Below are 12,129 nucleotides of genomic sequence, written 5' to 3'. Positions count from 1 at the left end.
AGTCCATCTTGATCCTTTCTGATCTGATATGAAATTTTTGTATCCTCAATCCTCTATTTTGATAACTGATTCTACAATTTTTTCCTTCTTCTAAGTCACCTTGAATGTATATTGATCAATTCACCCCTTTTTACTTCCTTCAGATCTTCACTAGTATCACCTCCTCCCATGCATTCACTAATGCTCTCTCTCATATATTGAATTATGGGGCTTTATCTCCCTTTAAAAGGACTTTGGTGGCTTAGAGTTAGGTATGAACCTATGATTGAGATTTATTTATTTTTCTTGCTCAATTCCTTTCATTTTTCTGATTAGTTGCATGTTGATCACATAGGGAATTCAAATAGATTTGATCTTATATTCAAAGCTTCAAGATCTATCCATATGTTGGCTCAAAAATGATTTACATAGTTATTTGTTCCATCACAAACAACTAAGTTAATTATGTGTTACTCGACACTTATTAATACTAATACTTGACACATACCATAATTCTATTTGCCTTGGCACTTGAACTTTCTTAGCATCTACTATTCACTTGGCACTTGAACTTCTTAACACTTACTATTTACTTGGCACTTGATTTACTTGGCATCTATATATATTATACTCAACATATGTTACTAGCTCGGCATGAACCTAGTAAAAAGATTAAGTGTGTTGACACTCAATTGTCAAAACCAATCTAAGATCAACAATCTCCCCCTTTGACATGAGTGGAAAAAACACTTAACTATACATGATGAATCTGATCTCCTCGAGAATAATATACATCCAGTTCAACATATATACAAAACTTCAAAATTGTTCAAAATTTTGTAATGGATCATATACCTCAAAATTGTGTGACTCCTCCTGAGTTTGTGTGTCTTTTCTATATCCAAAATCTCTTTGAGTAGATTTGCCTTTGTTGTTACTCTTTGTCTTCAATCATTCTAATACTCTTTATCTGATATCTACTTTTTTGCTATTTTCAACCCTTTTATTTTCTCTTTTCTCTATTTATTTATATCTCCCCCTTGCACATTTGTCTCCATATTTTATCTCTTTGACATATACACTGAGTGTGTATTTATCCAGAAAGTTCTTATTCACTTCCATTACAATTTTTAGAGCAACATCTACGTTATGTATTTCAACATCTAATGATTTGATTTTGATGGTTGTCTCTACTACAAGGTAAACTAAGTTGTCCAATGATAAATATTAGGGTCTTTCTTTAGTATTGTTTTTGTTGAAATTATGATATATTTGTCATTACTGCAAACACTTATTCTATCTTGAATTCTTATCTTGCTCATCACTTAGTCTCAAGTATATATCAAGCATTTAGTGGTTACCTTATAAGTTCAATAGGAAAACAGTTCTCACCAAGCATTCCAAAGTTTACTGAGTGAAAAAGGTAAACAAAGGATTCAATGTTTACCGAGTTAAGCAAGGTAAATGAAGAAGATAGTTTCTACCGAGTAACACTACATCTACTGAGTCACCAATGCCTACCGAGTTCCAAGCAATGTTCTGTGACTAGTATTAACCGAGTCTCTACTTCTACTGAGTGCATGATGATGCCGAGTAATGTAGTGGATGCCGAGTATCATAAGGTCACCGAGTCAGTTCAGTGAACCTAAGTTTACTAATGGGCTAACTCAGTAATGTTTTGTTCACTTGTGTTTTGGTTGACCTTGTAATTATAAAATACTAGAATGGTATATATGTAATGTATGATATCATTTTTGGAATAAATAGAAAAAAAAAATGGAATATGAACATATTGGCATGAAATAAGAAAGTATTGTTCGCATGAAAAGAAGGTATTGCTATTAGCAGTAGAGCAAAAGGAATACAACAAGGTTGGCATAAGGAGTAGAAAAGTTATATCTATCACATCAGGTGATCAATGCAAAATGATCTTATCAGGAAACAAGTTGTAAGTAGATCCACTATTTCATCCTAATAGGTGAATCAATTTTTAAATCCTATAACAAGGTAGACTTAACAGTCTTTTGTAAATCCCCTAACAGAGTGCATACTTCACTGTATGTTTGTAAATCCTCTAACAAGGTGGATCTAGCAGTCCTACTTGCTCCTAATAGGGTAGATCACCAGAAGTGACCATTGTAAGCTTTAACTGACCAACTTCATACTGCAATAACGAAGTTTTGTGGGCATCATCCCCACACCAATTTTACTTTCTAATTGGAAGGTTTCTGGGTCACCAAATCATTGTGTTCATGTGTTATGAATGATTGATCTTTCTTTTATGTAGTAGATTAGATGAATGAATGATAAATGGTTAAAATGCATAAAATTTTATATGTTGTTGATTCACCCCTCCCCTCTCAATAACACATTTCATCCTGAATATTTCCAACAATTGGTATCAGAGAATTTGGTTCTCAGGACAAAGTTTGACAGCTTGAGCAAAGATCAAGAGCAATGGAGATATTTAAACTTGACAAAGCTATTGAAAATGAAAAGTTAGATCTAGAAATGATCATGGTTCAACTCAAAGAAGCTAAGGAGCATCTTTCTCAATCCCTGAAAAGAAGGAAGGAACTTGCAAGACAAATGAATGATCATCAGTATGTTGAAGAAAGAATTGAAGACCTTTTACCTTCAAGTAGTTAAAATGAAGCTAATAAGGAAATCAAGGAACTCCTGACAAAGAATGGTTCACTACAGGAAGAAGTAAGAAAACTCAAAAGAGAACAAGAAATCCAATCAATCAGGCTATGTGAAGTCTTGGAACAAAGAAATAAGGAAAATAAAGACTTAGAGGTAAGAAATAGTCAATCCCTTCAGCATCAAGATCTTATAAATCAACTTTCCAATGCAAATGAAGCAATTATGTATTTGAGATCTGAAAATGAAGACCTGAGGAATGATCTGATCACTGAAAGACAAATTAATGAAAGCTTAAAAAGTGACTTGAGATCTAAAAGAAAAATCAATGAAAGTTTGGAAAATGACCTAGACACTAAAAATCAAATCAATGAGAGAATGATGAAATCACAAGCAGACATGACTCAATTAAATCAGCTAAGTGAGAAAAATCTTCATAGACAAAAAGGTAAAGCTAGACTTGGTTACAAGAAAGAAGGTGAAACTTCCAAACAAGGTGCACAAACAAATCAAAGGCCTACTTGTAATCACTGTGGTAGGATAGGTCATACATCAAACAAATGTTGGAGTAATAGAAAGGAAAAATTCAATGGCAAATGCTTCAACTGCAATTAGCATGGTCACAAAGCTAATGAATCCAAGGAAAAACAAAAAATTGAAGGAAAATGTCACAAATGCAAGAAACTAGGTCACAAGGCATCTCAATGCAAATCAAAGGTATTTAATCCAGCATAACAAATTATCAAAGCAATATTTGGTTGGGACTACAATACCTGGTGCAGATGTCACTATTGTGGAGAATATGGACACATTGGGATAAACTGTGCAAGACATCACCTAAGAAAGAAGGATACAACCATAAGATGTTACACATGTACTAAACTTGGTCATATAGCTAAGAATTGCATGAATACTAGAAGAATTGAAGATGAAAAGAAAGCAAAAGTTGATAACATTCGAAAGCAAATGAGATAGCAGTGGATTCCTAAATCTACCGATCAAGATAGTTCAAATAATGATCATGTCACTCAAGAAGTGGGTGACTCCATCATTTCCAATTGAGACTTAAGAAGATGCAGGAACTACATCTTCTAGCCACATCTTAAATAGTTCCAGATTATAAAAATGGGTGCAAAAGATCAATACACTATTTTAGATACATGGATCATAGAAATGGTATTAATCACCGAGTTGCATGTACCAAGCAAGGCTGACTAAAGACCTTATCGAGCTAGGTCGGGAGTATCATAGATTCTATTAGTCCACCAAGTTGCAAGGTTCTACTAATTATTTCAATGATAGGCTAGCATGCACTATGTCATCTCATCTATCTTCATACCAAGCTTTAATGACAGTATTTCATTAAAAGGGTAGAATTTGATTTCATTTTCCACCATGACTTAAAATTCTCAGAGCCAAAAGGATTTCCAATTGCATGACAAGTGATTTGAAAAAAAATTCTCATGAAGTAATTGTTTGAAATTTTTTTCATCCACCGAGCAACAATGGCATCCACAAGCACCAGCAACAGCAAGGTGAAGAAGGGTTCTGAAATGCTCGTAAAAGGAGTCAAATGGAAAGCCCCAAAATTCAAAGTAGTGCCTATAGTTGCAAAATCACTTGACATTCACGAAGCTCAATCGAAAATCCCTCCTAAGGTAGTTCTTGTTAATGATATTTGCACTCATTTCAAATGTGTTGTTCAAGAAATTGGTACATTAGATATGGATAATGCCCTAGGTCAATTATGTGTTGATGGAGCCCTAAAACCTAAGCACAAAAACTTAGAAGAAAAAGGCTTGACCCATATTTTGCACCTACCAAGAAGTTTCCAGGTTAATGGGTTAGATATGTTCTAAGCCATGTTCATAATGGACAGTTGTGGTTGGAACAACCCATATTGATAACCAAAAAGATGATTCATAAAATCATGGGTTTACCTATGCTAAGCAAAGCTAAAACCACTAAAACCCTAAGTCGAGATGAGTTACAGAAGATAACCCCAACATAGTGGGACAGTAGAGGACTAAAGCTTAACAATATATCTGAAGTGGAACTCAGATTTGGCATTTATGTGATTGCATATAGGTTATACAATTTTAGCATATTGAATAGTGTACTATGTGAAGCTGTGGATTTAGCATTTAAGATTGTAAAGAAAAATCTTGAATTTGATTTGTCAGAATTGCTATTAAGATAGCTGAATAAAAATATGGAAAGCATAAGGACTTCCAAGAATAACCCCTATAATTTTGGTTCTTTGTTAATTTGTTTATTCTTTTATGTACAAAAGTTTTTCCATCAAAAGGATCTATAGTATGGAGGAAAGACACTCCAATTTTATATCAAATTAATGAGTTCATAGCAGAAATGGATGAAAATTTTGACAAAGTCATGGATAACTATTTTGAAGATTTTAAGGAAAGGATTAATAATAGGTTCAGAATTCCTCCTAAGCTTGTTGAGGATTACAAAGATGATATCTGTTTCATGGTTGACTGTGATCATGTGTACATATAGGCAGTCATACCCCGAGTGGCATGGGTAAAACCATTGCCTTATGAATTAAATATTGATGATGCAAGAGATATCATTGAGGTATTGGTCAATGAACCAACTATCCCTAACATTCTTGCCTTTGGAACCTATAATGAAGCAAAGGCCAGAATAGAGCTTGAAATCAAGCTACCTCAAGCAATAAGCAAAGGCAAGAGGAAGATAGCCAAAATAAAAACTGCTATTGGTCCTCTTATGCTAACTAAAGGTAAAGGAGAGGATGAAGAAGATGATGAAGAAGAAGGAGGAGAAGAAAAAGAAGAAGAAGAAGAATCTGTAGGAGAAGAACCTCTAAAGAAGAAAGGTAAGGTAACCATTACCAAACCTAAGAAGACACCTACTGTAGTATTCTCAAGGAGGACCAAGAAAGGCAAATAGGAACCTGTACTAGTCAGACCTTCACTCACATTTGAGGAAAGGCTCAAACAATTGGAAGAAGGGCAGACATCACAAATTTCAAAGCTTTGAAATTTGAAACAAGAATAGATGCTAAGAAAATGCAGATAGAGGAACTGGTACTCTCCAAGATGGGAAAATGGAAATACTCCCTGGACCAGCTTGCCTCTCAAATCTCCAAGAACTACTAGAAAGATTGCAACCAAGATGGGAAATAGCCACCAAAATGGTGAAAGATATCTATGAGCAATCTCTGAAAAGCCTTCAACCAAATCTCATTGGAGTAGAAATAAAGGCTGTAATGAAAAATCATGAAGGAAAAATGATGATCAAATTCCACACTTGTTTGATTTTAATCAAAGATATTGAACATGTTGGAAAAATATAATCATCTGCATAAGCCCAATGAAGATCTAGTAGAAATCTAGGATGATGACAGCAGTAACAGTAATGATACAACTGCCTCTCCATCCATCATAGTCTCACTAGGAGAGCTACATGCATTAATGGAGGAAGACAAGGAAGAAAAAGAGGAAGAAGTTGAAGAGGAAAATAAGGAGGAAGATGATCTAGTAAAAATTGTAGCAACAATCATTGCATCTCTTCCTCACTCTCCACCTAAAACTATCACATCATCAAGGTTGGAGTCAGCTTCCGTAGGTTTGATAGCATCTTCTTTATCATTTGCACCTGCCACTTCACAGCTCCAAGTATCATCAGTGGAAGTGTCTACCACTTCAACTATCGAGCTATAGCCCTCTTCTTCAGTCACCGAGCCAACCTCCTCTATTCCAACATCATCAGGTGACACATCAGTAAATTCTACAATTTTGTCAGTTCCAGCAATTTTAAAAGCATTATCTGCATCTACTTCAAGTATAACTAATTTAGATACTGCTATAATGGGTATATCATCATTTTTGGGAAGCATTCCAATTTTTGATCTGATAAATACTTCTATTGGCATTCATCCTTCAAGTCCTATCCCAATTTTTGCTGCTAGCCCTTCCATATCTACTATTGTGTCTATTCCTAAGATTAAACCAATGGCCATAGAAGTCAAACAAAAGCAACCATTAAGACTTCTGATAACTGGAAAAGAAATACTAGAAGAAATTGATTTAGACAAAGATATAGTTATTCCAAAAATTGACTATGAAAATGCTACCATTGAGGAAATAAGGTATGCTAGTCAATTAATAGAGATGAAGGCTACACAGAAGTAGTTAAGATCTGAAAGGGATAAGGAATACAAAATAATAGAGGATGCCAAGAACATTATTACAGAGGCTATAGGTGTTGAAGTAGATTCTACTCAACACATTTTGATTCAATTAGAAGAGGCTATAAATAAATTCAACAAGGACACCTCTGGTCAAGAAAAATTGATTGAAAAGGCTAAAAGGAAATTCTATAATAAGGTGCTTGAGCACATTGCTCAACACATTGCAATAAAACAGGTAGAATTGTCTACAATTTTGGCCAATTTTGAAAATTCTTTTAATAATGTAACTTCACTTTTTGCCAAACTTTGTGATGTTATCGAGTACACAAAGGAGATCAAAGAAAAATTGAATAAAATTGATGAGGATATGAAGGGCAGTGCCCAAATATTGCAACTTGATCCCAATTCAAGTTCATCCCATCATCTCCGAATCAGTTTTTTGTTAGAAAAGTAGGCAGAATTGCTGAGAGAGGAAACAAGGATTAGATCTACCTTAATAGACATCCAAAACATGATCCTTCCTATCATGGACACAATGTAGAAACACATTTTCCACTCCAAAGCATTGATCCATGACAACAATTTCTCAGTTGCAGATCATATGATTGAACTTTCAGCAGAAGTTCAAATAGCACTCTCCTCCTACAAAATTTTACAAGAAAATTGGGATAAGACTTTGGCTCTTATTCTCAAGGTACATTCTGAATTCATCTCCCATTTTGGTATCTCTATGTAAATATATATTGCTTAATTTGGCATTATTGTCAAAAAGGGGGAGATAGAGTTTAGAGGGGGAGATAGAGTTATAGAGTTAGAAAAGATAGAAATATTTGTAAATACTTCGAGCATATTGTATGGGGGAGATATATGTAAATCAGTACATCAAATTTTGTACATAAGTGTTTTTGTCACTAATTCCAAAGGGGGAGATTGTTGGAATTATGATATATTTGTCATTAGTGCAAACACTTATTCTATCATGAATACTTATCTTGCTCATCACTTAGTCTCAAGTATATACCGAGCATTCAATGGTTACCTTATAAGTTCAATAGGCAAACAATTCTCACCAAGCATTCCAGAGTTTACTAAGTGAAAAAGGTAAACAAAGGGTTCAATGTTTACTGAGCTAAGAAAGGTAAACGAAGAAGATAGTTTCTACCGAGTAACACTACATCTACCAAGTCACCAATGGCTATTGAGTTCCAAGCAATGTTCTGTGACTAGTATGAACCAAGTCTCTACTTCTACCGAGTGCATGACAATGCTGAGTAACATAGTGGATACCGAGTATCATAAGGTCACCAAGTTAGTTCAATGAACCCGAGTTTACTAATGGGCCAACTCAGTAATGTTTTGTTCACTTGTGTTTTGGCTGACCTTGTAACTGTAAAATATTGGAATGGTATATATGTAATGTATGATGTCATTTTTGGAATAAATAGAAATTTAAAAAAAATGGAATATGAACATATTGGCATGAAATAAGAAAGTATTGTTCGCATGAAAAGAAGGTATTGTATCAACAGTAGAGCAAAAGGAATATAGCAAGGTCAACATAAGGAGCAGAAAAGTTATATCTATCACATCAGGTGATCAATGCAAAAGGATCTTATCAGCAAACAAGTTGTAAGTAGATCCACTGTTTCATCCTAATAGGTGAATTAGTTTTTAAATCCTATAACAAGGTAGACTTAACAGTCTTTTGTAAATCTCCTAAAAAAGTGCATACTTCATTGCATGTTTGTAAATCCTCTAACAAGGTGGATCTAGAAGTCCTACTTGCTCCTAACAGGGTAGATCACTAGAAGTGATCATTGTAAGCTTTAACTAACCAACTTCATACTGCAGTAAAAAAGTTTTGTGGGCATCATTCCCACCCCAGTTTTACTTTCTAATTGGAAGGTTTCTAGGTCACCAAATCATTGTGTTCATGTGTTATGAATGATCTTTCTTTTATGCAGTAGATTAGATGAATGAATGATAAATGGTTAAAATGCATAAAATTTTATATGTTACTGATTCACCCCTACCCTCTTAGTAACACATTTCATCCTAAATATTTCCAACATGTTTCAGCATAGGCTAGTTCTTTCTATAGTATTTCCATGTGAGGGGTTAGGGAGGCTTGAATCTAGACTAGTTTGGCTCTTGTGTTAGCCTCTTTTGCTGTTAGTATAGCTAGTTCCTTTTGTGTGTGAAGTACTATATGGAGATGCTTCTCACTTTGAGCTAGATTTTGTGCTAATTACATACTAGATATTTTTAGGTTTCTTTCCAAACTCAAAATCCTCTGGATCATTTCTTGTGTGAAGAGTGTGGGGCCAAACAATTTTATGTATAATGAGAATATATTCTCAACTACTTTCTTCACTTTTTCTATCTTTGTAGAACCCTCTACTTGTGACAGTGCTATTCAACTAGATATATTCTAATTAAATTTACCTTGAAACTTCTTTTTAGACCATTCCATGAGTTTTGCATTGATTTCTTGGTCTTCATTTGTCACCTGTTCAACAATTTTAGGCAATTGTTCCAATATAGGATTGGTTTCATTAGGTGTTTGCAAGCTAAATGCATCTAAAAAGATGTATTTGATCTCCTGTAGTGCTTTCCTTTTCTTATACTCCTTTATGAGTATTTCTTGGTTCTTCTTCCTTTCCAATGCCTCTTGCATGATATTGATCTATTCTAGATTCAGGGTTGCATAGTCATATTTTGGTATAACTATTTCCTCATCTAGTGTTGGGTCTCAATAGTGAAGTACCCTTGAAACTTTTGTTGAGGTTGAGCCTAGTGTAGAAATTTGAAGTGGCATTGCATCAGTGCTAGGCTTCTGAAGGACTTTGGTAAGAGTGCCAATTGTTGGTAAATTAACCAATGTCTGAATGGCTTCCTACTCCTTTTCCTTTGGAATTTCCTTGTCTTCTTCTAATATTTCTTGATCAATTACAATTATCTATGGTGCACCTTGTGTTTGTGCAATAGTTATAGATACCTTTACCTATACTACTTGTTCCTTTGTGGGCTCCTCTGCAGATTGAGTCTATTGTACAATCATAACATCTTTGGTTGTGGTGTCAACCTTTGTTGTTGTATCTTCTAATTTTTGCACTAGATGTTGACCACTAGTAGCTATAAGGATGGAAAAAGGTGGTTCTTGTGTATTCACCTATCCCTACTTATGTCAACTACTTCTTTCTGTAACTCATCCACATTGACAAATACTGGATTATCACATAATTTATCTTGTATTGTGGATTGGTCAAGGACCTTCTTTAGATCCTCTACAATTAGTGGATTGATGTTCTAAGCTGAGCTATCAAGAACATCTTTCACTTTTATTGTGACTGTAGGTGTGTTTCTATCATGTGGAGGACTTAATGGTGGCAATTGTGTGTCTTGCACACTTTGATCTGTTTGTTGCTCCTCAACTATTGCCATTTCATTTCCCTTTTGTTGTGTCTCCTCCACTATGTTACCTTCCCTTTCTTTCTCAGCTTCACCTTCCTTATCATCCTCATCTTCTTCATTGTTCCTTCCCTTAAAGGGATCCTCTTCTCCTTCCTTGATAGTAGTCAAGCCATATATCAACTTTCACATTTGAGTGGATTTCTTTACAACAACTTCAATCTTGTTTTGAAGTATGTTGAAGGCCCTATACTTGAGTGCAAATTTGCTACCATGTTTCTTATTTTCCTTGATTATCTTCTCTTTTGACAATTCTGGCATCACTTGTGCCAATGTAGACTCTCTTCTTTCCTTTTCCATATTTAGGCATTAATGCCATTTATTCTCAAAAATTGAATATAAGTCTTTGGGCATCGTATTATCAAATTCAAGAGGGATATTCTTGAATTTTTCTATCATGACATACACTAATTCTTAAACCTTATTTTGGTCTTCTCTACTCAATTTATTAAAATCAATATTTTTCAAACTAGTTATGTCTGCATTGTCCCTAACATTATCACAAATATTTTCAATATTAGACTTGGGAGCATGACTTACCACTCTAAACTAGCTTGTGTCTTCTCTATCCTTTCATCATTAGACTCAAGTTGTGCAACATATTTCTCCATAATTTCTTCTACATAGTTTCTTGTTGTTTAGTAACCTTCTTCTTTTCTTTTATTTTCTTGTTGGCCTTTTGAGTGGTGGCCCTTGTGGTTTCTCTTGTGGCTGGAATAGTAGCCTTTACAAGGCTTGGTTTTGCAATTTTCTTGCCCTTTGGCTAACTTATAAGATTTGTGTAAACCTTTCTCTTCTTTGGTTCTTGTTATACTACTACTTCCTTAGCTTGTTCCTCCTTGGAATCTTCTTCTTCTTCATCTTTATCCATGCCTTGGGTTAGGGAAAGAGGTTCTTGGCCTTGCTCTTGTTCTTCCTCTTCTTCTTCTTCATCATCATCTTCATCATTGCCTTTAGCTCCTTTACCAAATTTAGCTTTCAGCTTATTCACCATTTTATCTTTGTTTTTTAGAGTTGAGGTTGTTTTCAACTCCATTTCAACCTTTGATTTCACCACATCATAGTTACCAAATATTTTTGCTGACTTGTCAACTTCTTCTGCAAGTAGTGTAGTGATGGTAGCTAATGTCTCATCTATGTTAATTTGATAACCCAAAGGCCTTAGCCATCTCACTCTAGGTACTACATCCTAGATATAGGTGTAATAAATGTCTACCAAGAAAATAATGTCATTTTAGTACTTCTCCACCAAAGAAATAGGAATTCTTAGCCTCTATTTCATTGATTGCTTGAAGTCTTCAAAATAACTAGTCATTATTGACTCAAAATTGTCTCCCATTAGTTCAATGTACTCATTTATTTGCATAACCACAGACCTATTGGTCTTCCATCCTACTATTACAAAAGATGGAAATTCATTTTGAACATAAAAGAATATGCATACCAAAATTAAACCAAATTTGAATTGAGCACTTTTGGATTTCCTCATTGCTCCTAGGTTCTCCATTATTTTCTGCAATTGTAACTTTGCAAGATCATAAGTATGACCTTTCTTCACAATATTATAGCCTAAATCTACTACTATACAAGGAACACTATTTAGTTAGCTTGACTAATAGAATTTGTGTGATATAACCCTCACTACAAATTCAAGAAGTGGATCTTTGATACTATCAATGGTCATTCCTCTCTTGTTCCACTTTGCCCCTGTATTTCACTCAATCACTTCTTTAGAGTTTCTCCTTAGGGTCTTGGGCTGATCTAGGGTTGGATACCTTGTAACCTTATGTACAATCCTCTTTGACACTTTGATAGGTCCTCCATATAGCCATAGGCATCCATCATGGATTCTACTTAAG

This window comes from Cupressus sempervirens, chromosome 6, assembly GCF_028749045.1.
Source record: "Cupressus sempervirens isolate cs-2001-9-10 chromosome 6, ASM2874904v1, whole genome shotgun sequence".
Lineage (NCBI taxonomy): Eukaryota > Viridiplantae > Streptophyta > Pinopsida > Cupressales > Cupressaceae > Cupressus > Cupressus sempervirens.
This window is presented reverse-complemented; position numbering follows the sequence as displayed.